Genomic DNA, 10,345 nt, shown 5'->3' on the forward strand with positions numbered 1-10,345 from the left:
CAATAGTAAGGTGCCTTCTGTGACAACATGCAACCCAATTTTGGAAACGCTAAAGTTGAGAAAGAATGTGCATGTAGACAAACTGCCCATCCAGCTAGTTTTAGAAACTAAAACAATAAATAAAGCTTGAACAGTGACTTCTCTGTTAATTTAAAAAAAAAAAAAAAAAAAAGGAATTCTACTGTTCAAAGTGAGTACTTAAGAGCCTTGGGACCCGTGCTAGCCCTCCTGATACCCCTCTAACGCCCCACACCTGAAAGTACTCAAAAGAGTTGATGAAACACGAGGGAATCTAAGCGTCAGCTTTTGCATATGAGCAGTGGAGGGTTAAGTTACCTCGTTAAAAGTACCTGCAAGTCTGAAAAAATTGTATCATCATTGCCCAGCAGCTGATTAAGACAAGAGAAAATTTTTTCAATTTGGATCTTCCATGGATGGTGGTAATCATATTTTGAATGATTTTCCAAGGAGACTATGAACAGTGCCTCTGTAAAATTTTAATTTTATAGGAGGACCTCAGTCTCCGCGCGCCAAGCCAGGACTCATGGAAAACGGCAGAGGATGTGTTAGACCACCAGAGGGCGCTCCGGCACCGCAGGAGCGAGGAAAGCCCGTCTTGCAGCGGAAGTGAAACCGATCAAGTGTTGCCTGTAATCAGATGGTAAAGCGTCTGCGGGAGACCCGGGTTCAGTCCCTGGGTTGGGAAGCTCTCCTGGAGAAGGAAATGGCAACCCATTCCAGTACTCTTGCCTGGAAAATCCCATGGACGAAGGAGCCTGGTAGGCTACAGTCCATGGGGTCGCAAAGAGTCGGACATGACTGAGCGACTTCACTTTTCACTTTCTGAGTCGTTGAGTGAGAGCAAATAGAAACAATCTCAACGGACAGTGGCTTTTCCCCGCCAGGCCGCAGAGTAGAAAAGTTCGGATATCTTAGTAACACATAGAGAAATACAAGTGTAAGGATTGCATTGTTCTCTTAGCAGAAGGGAAAAAAAAAAAAAAAAAAACCTCTGAATTGTGAAAACCCAGCCATTACCAGTTAGAGGGTAAAGCAAGTTCACAAGGTCGGGTGTCGGTTTGGAAATTAAGATGGTCAGGAGTCTAAGATCCTCCGCGGGGGTCCCATACATATTAGCCAGCTTTTTGTGTAGCGTTTTCAATGCTGATGAATACAATGTGTAAATTAAAGGCAAGGCAAGCAAATAGCGTCTTATTTTGGAACGAGGAAGGGGGAAACAGAAACACCAGCTAAAAAGGGTCCATTCTTCTTTTACGAGCTCATGGCCGTATCAAATAGTGCACTGTGCTACCTGGAGATCACCACCCAGGTGTGTGAGCCAGGGGCACGGTTTCCTCAGACAATCCCCATGGGAGTCAGTTAGGAAGAAAAGTCAGAGTTTTGCATCCCGCTAGGAGACAAAACCGGAGAAGGCAATGGCACCCCACCCCAGTACTCTTGCCTGGAAACTCCCATGGACGGAGGAGCCTGGTAGGCTGCGGTCCATGGGGTCGCTAAGAGTCGGTTACAACTGAGCGACTTCATTTTCACTTTTCACTTTCATGCATTGGAGAAGGAAATGGCAACCCACTCCAGTGTTCTTGCCTGGAGAATCCCAGGGACAGGGGAGCCTGGTGGGCTGCCGTCTCTGGGGTCGCACAGAGTGGGACACGACTGAAACGACTTAGCAGCAGCAGCAGCAGCAGGAGACAAAACGCATTGTGGCAGCGTTGCCACCAACCTGACCACAACATTCTCTTCTATTCCAGCTCACTGTGTTATCGCCTGTGCCTGAAAGAATGCCTTAAAAACTGTAGATAGGCTTAGGACATTTGCACATGCATGTGCTGAGTCACTTAAAACTGAATTCCTTTTACGGTGTGTTGTTCAGTCGCTCAGTCCAGTCGCTCAGTCATGTCCGACTCTTTGTGACCCCATGGACTGCAGCACGCCAGGCCTCCCTGTCCATCACCAACTCCCAGAGCTTGCTCAAACTCATGTCAATCGAGTCAGTGATGCCATCCAGCCATCTCATCCACTGTCTTCCCCTTCTCCTCCCACCTTCAACCTTTCCCAGCATCAGGGTCTTTTCCAATGACTCAGCTCTTCGCATCAGGGGGCCAAAGTATTAGAACTCCGTGGTACTTGGAGCAGTCTCAAGGCAGGTGAGTGAGATCTCATTAGATTTCCACAAAATGGAAAATGTGTTTTTCTGTGGTATGTAACGATGAAGATAGTGGGCATTCTTGTCTTGTCCTTGATTTAAATTTAGACTCTAGTGTTGTTTGTATTACAGCTTATGATATTTGCTCACTGGGATCCCAAATTGGGGGTTACCTATCAGTATTCTAAAGAACTATCACTTCGTATTTGGTTATGTGTTAAAATGAATAAATATTAAATTGTGTCAAGAGTATCTGGGAATGATCATGTGATTTTTTTTTTTCCTTAGCTCTGTTAAGATGATAAGTTTCATTCATTCAAAATGATTTCCTCATTTTGGCCATCTTTGCATTCCTAGGATAAACCCCAGTTGGTCAAGATCTTTTTTTTTTTTTTAACTTTTGGCTGCTCCACATGACATATGAGATCTTAATTCCTCAGCCAAGCATCAAATCCACAGATTTTTGGCCACTCGATGAGGTGTATGAAGTTTTTTTAATACACTGATAAGTATCATACAATTTTTAAGCACTTCCTCCTAAAACACAGTACTGTGGTAAAAAATGTGATGCTAATCTGATTTCCTTTCCCTTCTAAATTAACTCGATCTGGTGCTTGGATGTGCAAATAATTATTTTGCCCTAAAAACACAGATGAATAGTTTTCCTAGACTGTGTATTACTGATGAGTCTTCTTGGCCTATTTCCTACTTACATACTTGGCTCTTCAATTTCAAATTCTTTCTTTCAGGAAAGTTGGTTAAATTATGGTTTGTATTACTTGTTCTGTTCCATTGTTTGGGTTTTCTTCTTCAGCTATTTCTATTGTGGTATTTCAGGTCTTCTCTGTGTCTCACTCATCCCTATAACTTTTCATCTCCATTCAAACCAGATTTTTTTTCTTCTTTCCATCATCAATTTCACTTGCTCTGTTTTCTGTGAGTCTGTTCATTCTTAAGCTTAACTGGCATTTTGTAAATGCCTTTTTTTTTTTAAGTTTCTAATCCTTTTTTGACCCTTGTCAGCTCTTTACATGTCATCTTTTCCCTCATTCATCTCTTTTCTGAGATTTCCTAACTTTAGATGTTGGTTGGTTGGTTGGTTTTTCTTTTTTTGGCTGTATGCAGCCTGTGGGATCTTAGTTCCCCAACCAGGGATCGAACCTGCGCCCCCTGCATCGGAATTGCAGAGTCCTAGCCACTGGACCCCCAGAGAAGTCCCTGTTTGTTGTTTGTTCATAACAGCTTTTGTTTTATTACTGTGATTTAGAATAAGAAATATATGTTTGGTTGAGCCCATCTGGTTGTATTCTAGGGTTCCCTGGGATTCCCTTAGTTTTACCAAGAGTATTGTCTGTAGGTATTTTTCATTGCTGTATTTGCTGGGTGGGCTCTTTTGTGGGGAGAGTGGGGTGTTTAGTTTGTGTTTGGTTTTAAATAAAGGAATTAAGGAGATTCTAAAACAAGTCATCCTTTTAAATATTTTAAAATTATCGAAATATGGTTCATGTATAATATTGTATTAATTTTTGCTGTACAGCAAAATGATTGAGTTATACATTCTTTTTCATTATTGTCCGCTATAGTTTATCACGGGATATTGAATGTGGTCCCCTGTGCTGTACAGTAAGACCTTACTGTTTATCCTTCCTGCACATAATAGCTTCCGTTTACTCATCCCAAGCTCCCCATCCGCCCCACCCCTTGGCACCACCGAGTCTATGTCTGTGAGTGTGTTTACGTTTCATAGATAAGCTCATTTGTGTCATATTTTAGATTCCACCTATACGTGATATCATATAATATTTGTCTTTGTCTGACTTACTTCACTGAGTATTATCTCCAAGGGGACTTCCCTGGTGAGAGACTCTCGCTCTCAATGCAGGGGCGACCAGGTTCAATCCCAGGTCAGGGAACTAGATCCCACAGGCCACAGCTAAGACCCGGAGCAGTCATGACAATGTTACAAAAATGAATATTTTTAAAATAATAACCTCTATGTCCATCCATGTTGCTGCGAGTGTCGTTTTTAAAAAGTCGCTCTTACCTCTCTCTAAATGTACTCATTATTCCTTAAATTTGTACTCATGATTTCCATTCATCCATTCAATTGTTTAATCATCAAATGCCCGTGAACCTACCACATGCACAGACGTTCATATAGACACATACGATTAGATCGACAGGCATTCATGTAGACACGTGTGATTTGATCAACAAGTCTGTATCAGATGCTAACAAGACCGAGCAAGGAGCTCGGAACATACAGCAGATGCTGCCTATACATCGCAGAGCAAAACAATTACTCATGTTTTCTCATCAAATCAAAGGCCCGGGAAGAGGAGTATAAACAGTTGGCACGTGGTTCCGCTCTTTCTAGAGCTTTTCTCACAGTGCATTTTGAACATCTGGGTGCTGAGTCAGCCAGTTATATCAGATTATATGGCTCCCTCCGAAGTCCATCCCATTTGTGTCCACCCCCGTCTTCCGTTGCAAGGTCTGGAACAAGAAAATCTACTGAACCAAGAAACTGTTTAATTAATCCACTGTTAACTGGGGGAAATAAGGCTTTGCATTTTGCTCTGAACCAGGGTTTCTTGGCTTCCCAGGTGGCTCAGTGGTGAAGAATCCGCCTGCCAATGTAGGAGACATGGGTTTGATCCCTGGATCGGAAAGATCCCCTGGAGGAGGAAATGGCATCCCACTCCAGTATTCCGGCCTGGAGAATCCCATGGACAGAGAACCCTGGTGGGCTACAGTCCATGGGGTCAAAAAGAGTCGGACACAACTTAGAGACTAAACAGCAACAAAATCTCCTTAGGCTGCCTCACCTGTCCCCTCCCACGGAAACCACAGTAAGGACTCTGCCCCCTCATCATGTCCTCACTCCTCTCCGCCTCCTGGCTGAGCTGGTGCTGCCCTGGGGCATGGTGGGCTCCCCCTTCTTGGGATCTGAGAATGTAACCCTGCTGTTTTCACTGCCCGCATTTCTGACACCAAACATGTGTTGCTGTTTTCCCACACCAACCACCAGTTCTCCGATCCTCCAGACCCCTAATGAGTGCCCCCAGGCACCCATCATCTTACCATCACTAACATACAGAAAGGCATTCTCAGGACTCTGGAGATTCCAGGGTTTTCTGAGCTATCTTGGATGAAGACCAAATATTGAAACAAATGATGCTCTTCTCACTTCCGTCACTCAGGAAATGACAAGGGTTTCAGAAACTCTGTCAGGAACTGGGGACAAAGATCAAATACATATTTCTTACTGCATAATAAACATACTATAATAATAAACTATGTTTTCAATGGCGGTGGTCCCCTGATCTGGTGGCTTCACCATACCTGCTGCTGCTGCTGCTGCTGCTGCTGCTGCTAAGTCGCTTCAGTCGTGTCCAACTCTGTGTGATCCCATAGACAGCAGCCCACCAGGCTCCCCCGTCCCTGGGATTCTCCAGGCAAGAACACTGGAGTGGGTTGCCATTTCCTTCTCCAATGCATGAAAGTGAAAAGGGAAAGTGAAGTCGCTCAGTCGTGTCCAACTCTTAGCAACCCCATGTACTGCAGCCTACCAGGCTCCTCCATCCATGGGATTTTCCAAGCAAGAGTACTGGAGTGGGGTGCCATTGCCTTCTCCTCACCATACCTGGATAATAGCAAAGCCTCTATTTTTAAAACAAGGAGCAAGGACTTCCCTGGTGGAGCAGTGGATAGGAATCCACCTGCCAATGCAGGGGACACAGGTTCGATGCCTGGTCTGGGAAGATCCCACATGCCGCAGAGGAACTAAACCCACGCACCACAGCAACTGAGCCCACACGCCTAGAGCCCGTGGTCCGCAACAAGAGAAGCACCGCAATGAGAAGCCCACAAATCGCAAAGAAGAGTAGCCCCACTTGCTGCAACTAGAGAAAGCCCAGGCAAAGCAGCAAAGACTCAGCACAGCCAAAAATAAATTAATTGAAGGAAGTTGCTAAGAGAGCAGATATTTTAAAAAAAGGGCGGGGGGACAAAATTATCCTCAGTTGAAAAACCATTGTTCTAAATTTGCCTGTCAAAGTCATTTACTTATTTTAAACACAGAATAACTTTGCAAGGAAGAATGACATTATATATGTTCCAAATTCTAAAATAATCTATGCAGGCTTCCATCCTGATACCTGTTAGAGTCATTTATTTATTTTATGCACAAGGTAACTTAGCAGGGAAGTGTGACTTTATATTTGTTCCAAATTCTAAGATAATCTATGCAGTCTTCTATACCAGTTAAGGTACTTACAACTACATCAGCAGGGTTATATAACAATCAGTGGTTCATTATCACAAGCTTGTTTAGGAAACTTTTCTCCGTTTCAAAAACATGGTTTGCAGCTTTCCATCAGCAGAATTTTTCACCACAAACATACTCACATAGTTGCCTGTTACTAACCACTCCAGTGTTCTTGCCTGGAGAATCCCAGGGACGGGAGAGCCTGGTGGGCTTCCATCTATGGGGTCGCACAGAGTCGGACACGACTGAAGCGACTTAGCAGCAGCAGCAGCAACAGTCATCATTTCAAGTTTATAAACCTCCAAACTATTTAAAATGATTTAAAGATGTTGTAAAAGTGTTATCTTTTGTGATGGCGGTTTATGGAGGAAATGTGTTTGGACTCTAATTTTAAGACACTGAGTGTGTAAATATCTGCTGGCTTTTTTTCTTTGCTGTCTACGCAAATGACTATCCCAGTGTTCACATGGGTCAGCCGTTTCTGTACTTGGAAATTGTCTGCCAAATGGGGAAAGGATCTGGAAAACAGTGGATGTATTACTCTGGGTGTGGCCATGAAGGTGTTTCTGGGGGAGATGAGCATTTGAACCAGTAGTCTGAGAAAAGCAGATTGCCCTCTGTAGGGTGGGCCTCGTCCAATCGGGTGAGGGCCTGGCTAGACCAAGGCTAAGTAAGAAAGAATTCCTTCTGCCTGACTGCCTTTGAGCCAGGACATTGGTGTTTTTTTCCCTGCCTCTGGACTCAGATTAAAATATTGGCTCTTCCTTGGTCTTGAGCCTGCCAGCCTTTGAACAGCCTCTGGGGGCTTCCCTGATGGCTCAGATGGTAAAGAATCTGCCTGCAGTGCTGGAGACCCAGGTTCAATCCCTGGGTTGGGAAGATTCCCTAGAGAAGAAAATGGCAACCCACTCTGATATTCTTGCCTGGGAAATACCAAGGATAGAGGAGCCTGGAGGGCTACAGGCTATGGGATCGCAACAGAGTGGACACAACTGAGCGACTAAACAACAACACACCGTGTTATCGTCATCCTAAGAGCTATGTCCACCGAATGAGCAACCTTTCAAGCGTAACAGCACAAACTCCCAAATGAGTTCGTCTGCTTCCCAGAACACCTCTAGCCCAGATACCCTAGCTGTGTTCACTGGCTCTCCAGAAGATCCACAGATGAGCCCGTCTTCCTTTAAAGTATATATTTGCATGCCTCCACAACGACAGTTTAATAACCCTAAGAAGAACAATGCCTTTCCTCTAACCTTTTTCCTATGTTCCAGGCATTCTTCCAAACCTTTCAGAGGCTGAGTTCTGACCTCTGAACGGGAACTATGACTCTATCACTCCCAATCTGGAATGTAGAGCGTCTGAGTCCATGCCCACGGGGAAAACCTCTCTGAGATTGTAGCGATCCATTTCTCAAGAGCATATTGACCAGACCCAGGATTTTACGATAGTATAAATGAGTAAGTCAACCTGTTCCTGTTTCATGGACGCTGATGAGAGATAAGAGACTCCTGGGTCAGAGACAAAAAGACGTATCGCTCACATCACAGCAGGCAGCAGGCACACCGTGTTCACATCTGTTCTTCTTGTCCCCAGATCCCACCTGGGCGACACAGAGGGGCCCACCTGGATTCCACGCATGGAGTCGTTTGTGTCATAGCTGAAGGACACTGAGCTCGGGGGACTCCACCTCTGTTCAAGCAACCCTGCTCTTTGTTTGAGAAGGAGATGTTCCCTCATCCTCTGAGGTTGCTTGCGGCAAATGCCAGCCTAAGAAATGGCCAGGTAACGAGAGGCAAGTCCTTGGATTCCTGACATACCCAAAGGCAACACCTGGGGATGTTCAGGTTCACAGCGGATTGCTCTTGGGAGAGCAGTGGAACAACACTGTCTTCCGTGTGTGTGTGTGTGTGTGTGTGTGTGTGTGTGTACGTGGACTGTAGTGGGCAGCACTAGCTGTTAATAGGCTGGTTTAAACTAAGGTGTTTCGTGTGTGGGAACAGCAGTCAAGATGGGGAGGGGGATGTCTGACCTGGACAGGTATGATTAGGCAGGTTTGCAGGGGCCGGGTGATTGCAAAGAGCAGGACAAGGGTGCGTAAGATAAACTCCAGTTCCTACACTTTTTGAGACTACGTAACCTATGTGATCTAGACTTTGCAAAGGGCAGGCTGAGTTACAGAGGCAGAAGGAGAAGGAGGTTATGTAAAATTTTAACTTTTCAGTGTCTGACTCTTTGCAATCCCATGGACTCTAGTCCACCAGGCTCCTCTGTCCATGGGACTGGAGTGAGCTGTCATTTCCTCCTCGAAGGGATCTTCCCGACCCAGGGGTTGAACCCGCATCTCCTGCATCTCCTGCATTGGCAGGCGGGTTCTTTATGAGTGTGCCACCTGAGAAGATTGTTTTATCTTTCCTCGTTGCATCATGTCTTTGCTGATTGTCCCAGGCTCTCATTTTCTTTGTGGTTTTACGTGCAGAGCCCATCACAGGGCACAACAGACTCTATAAATATGGGGGGAGTAAAAGAATCTTCTGTCAGCTCTCCATCCCCTGCAACCATCCACTGACATCTTTCCCCAAGACCCCAAAGCCTTCCCCCCACGTCTACTCTGACTCCTCACCTGGCTTCCAGGCTTCAGCATCACCGCTGTCTTTTCTCCACCCAGAAAGACTCTCAGAGCACAGAGATCTGATGATTTCATTTCCAGTTTTAAAAGCATCTAACCGCTTCCCCTTCCGCTCTGAACAAAAGCCAGAGTCTTCATCATGTTCTAAAAAGGCCTCGGGTCATCTGGCTCCTGCCAGCCTGGGATGCTTCATTTCCTGCATCCTGGTCCATTGTCCCTCCAAATCCATGACCCTAGCCTTGGGGCTGTTTTTCTTATACTTTGATCGCCTGCCTTTTAATTTGGGTTATGGTTGTTGTTTAGTCATCCATCAGGTCCGGCTCTTTGCAACCCCATGGACTGTAGCCCACGAGGCTCCTCTGTCCATGGGATTCCCCAGGTAAGAGTACTGGAGTGGGCTGTCATTTCCTCCTCTGGGGGATCTTCCCAACCCAGGGGTTGAAGCCGCATCTCCTGAGTCTCCTGCATTGGCGGGCGGGTTCTTTACCACTAACCACCATGGAAGCCCTCTTTTGTAGGGTCCTCATGCTGATTCTCCCTGTGTTTTAAATGTCCAGACTCGCTTAGGATCTGTGGGGGGGCTGGCTCCTCCTCCTCCTTCAGTTCTCAGCTCAGATTCACTGTCTCAGACGGGGCTGGTGCCTAACCTGGTCAGTCTAAAGAGGGGCTTCCCCCACCCCCCAGCTCCCCAGACCCACATGCATCCTTACATTTATTGAACTTTTAATATTTGAGAGCATTTTATTCATATCTTTGCTTATGTATTGTCTGTCTCCTTGGAATGCAGCCCCTGATGGACTGTCTTTTTTTTTTTTTTTTTGTCCTTCTAGTTCTATTGAGATATAATTAACACACAGCACTGTGTAAGTTCAAGGTGAACAGTATCATGATTTGACTTCCATACACCGTGAAGTGATTATCACAATAAGCTTAGTGAACATCCACCATCTCCCATAAATGCAAAACTAAAGAAAAAATAATTTTTCCCCTTTAGTGAGAACCCTTAAGATTTGCTCTCTTAACAACTTTCTTTTTATTTATTTATTTACTTTTTGGGGCACCTGGTGCAAAGAGTTGACTCATTGGAAAAGACTGATGCTGGGAGGGATTGGGGGCAGGAGAAGAAGGGGACGACAGAGGATGAGATGCTTGGATGGCATCACCGACTCGAGGGACATGAGTTTGAGTGAACTCTGGGAGTTGGTGATGGACAGGGAGGCCTGACATGCTGCAATTCATGGGGTCGCAAAGAGTCGTACACGACTGAGCGACTGAACTGAAC

At 45.4% G+C, this 10,345-nt stretch overlaps 1 long non-coding RNA gene across 1 annotated transcript; it reads right to left on the minus strand.

Annotated features, from left to right (window-relative positions):
• Positions 1-4,205: 4,205 nt before the first annotated feature.
• LOC138991724 (uncharacterized) lies at positions 4,206-9,097 on the minus strand. Its single transcript, XR_011467589.1, has 3 exons — positions 9,058-9,097; positions 5,249-5,401; positions 4,206-4,794 (listed from the first exon to the last, which is right to left on the minus strand). It is a non-coding gene; the product is annotated as an uncharacterized lncRNA (long non-coding RNA).
• Between the last annotated feature and the right edge of the window lie 1,248 nt (positions 9,098-10,345).

Source organism: Bos mutus, chromosome 18 (assembly GCF_027580195.1).
Source record: "Bos mutus isolate GX-2022 chromosome 18, NWIPB_WYAK_1.1, whole genome shotgun sequence".
In the NCBI taxonomy this organism is placed as follows: domain Eukaryota; kingdom Metazoa; phylum Chordata; class Mammalia; order Artiodactyla; family Bovidae; genus Bos; species Bos mutus.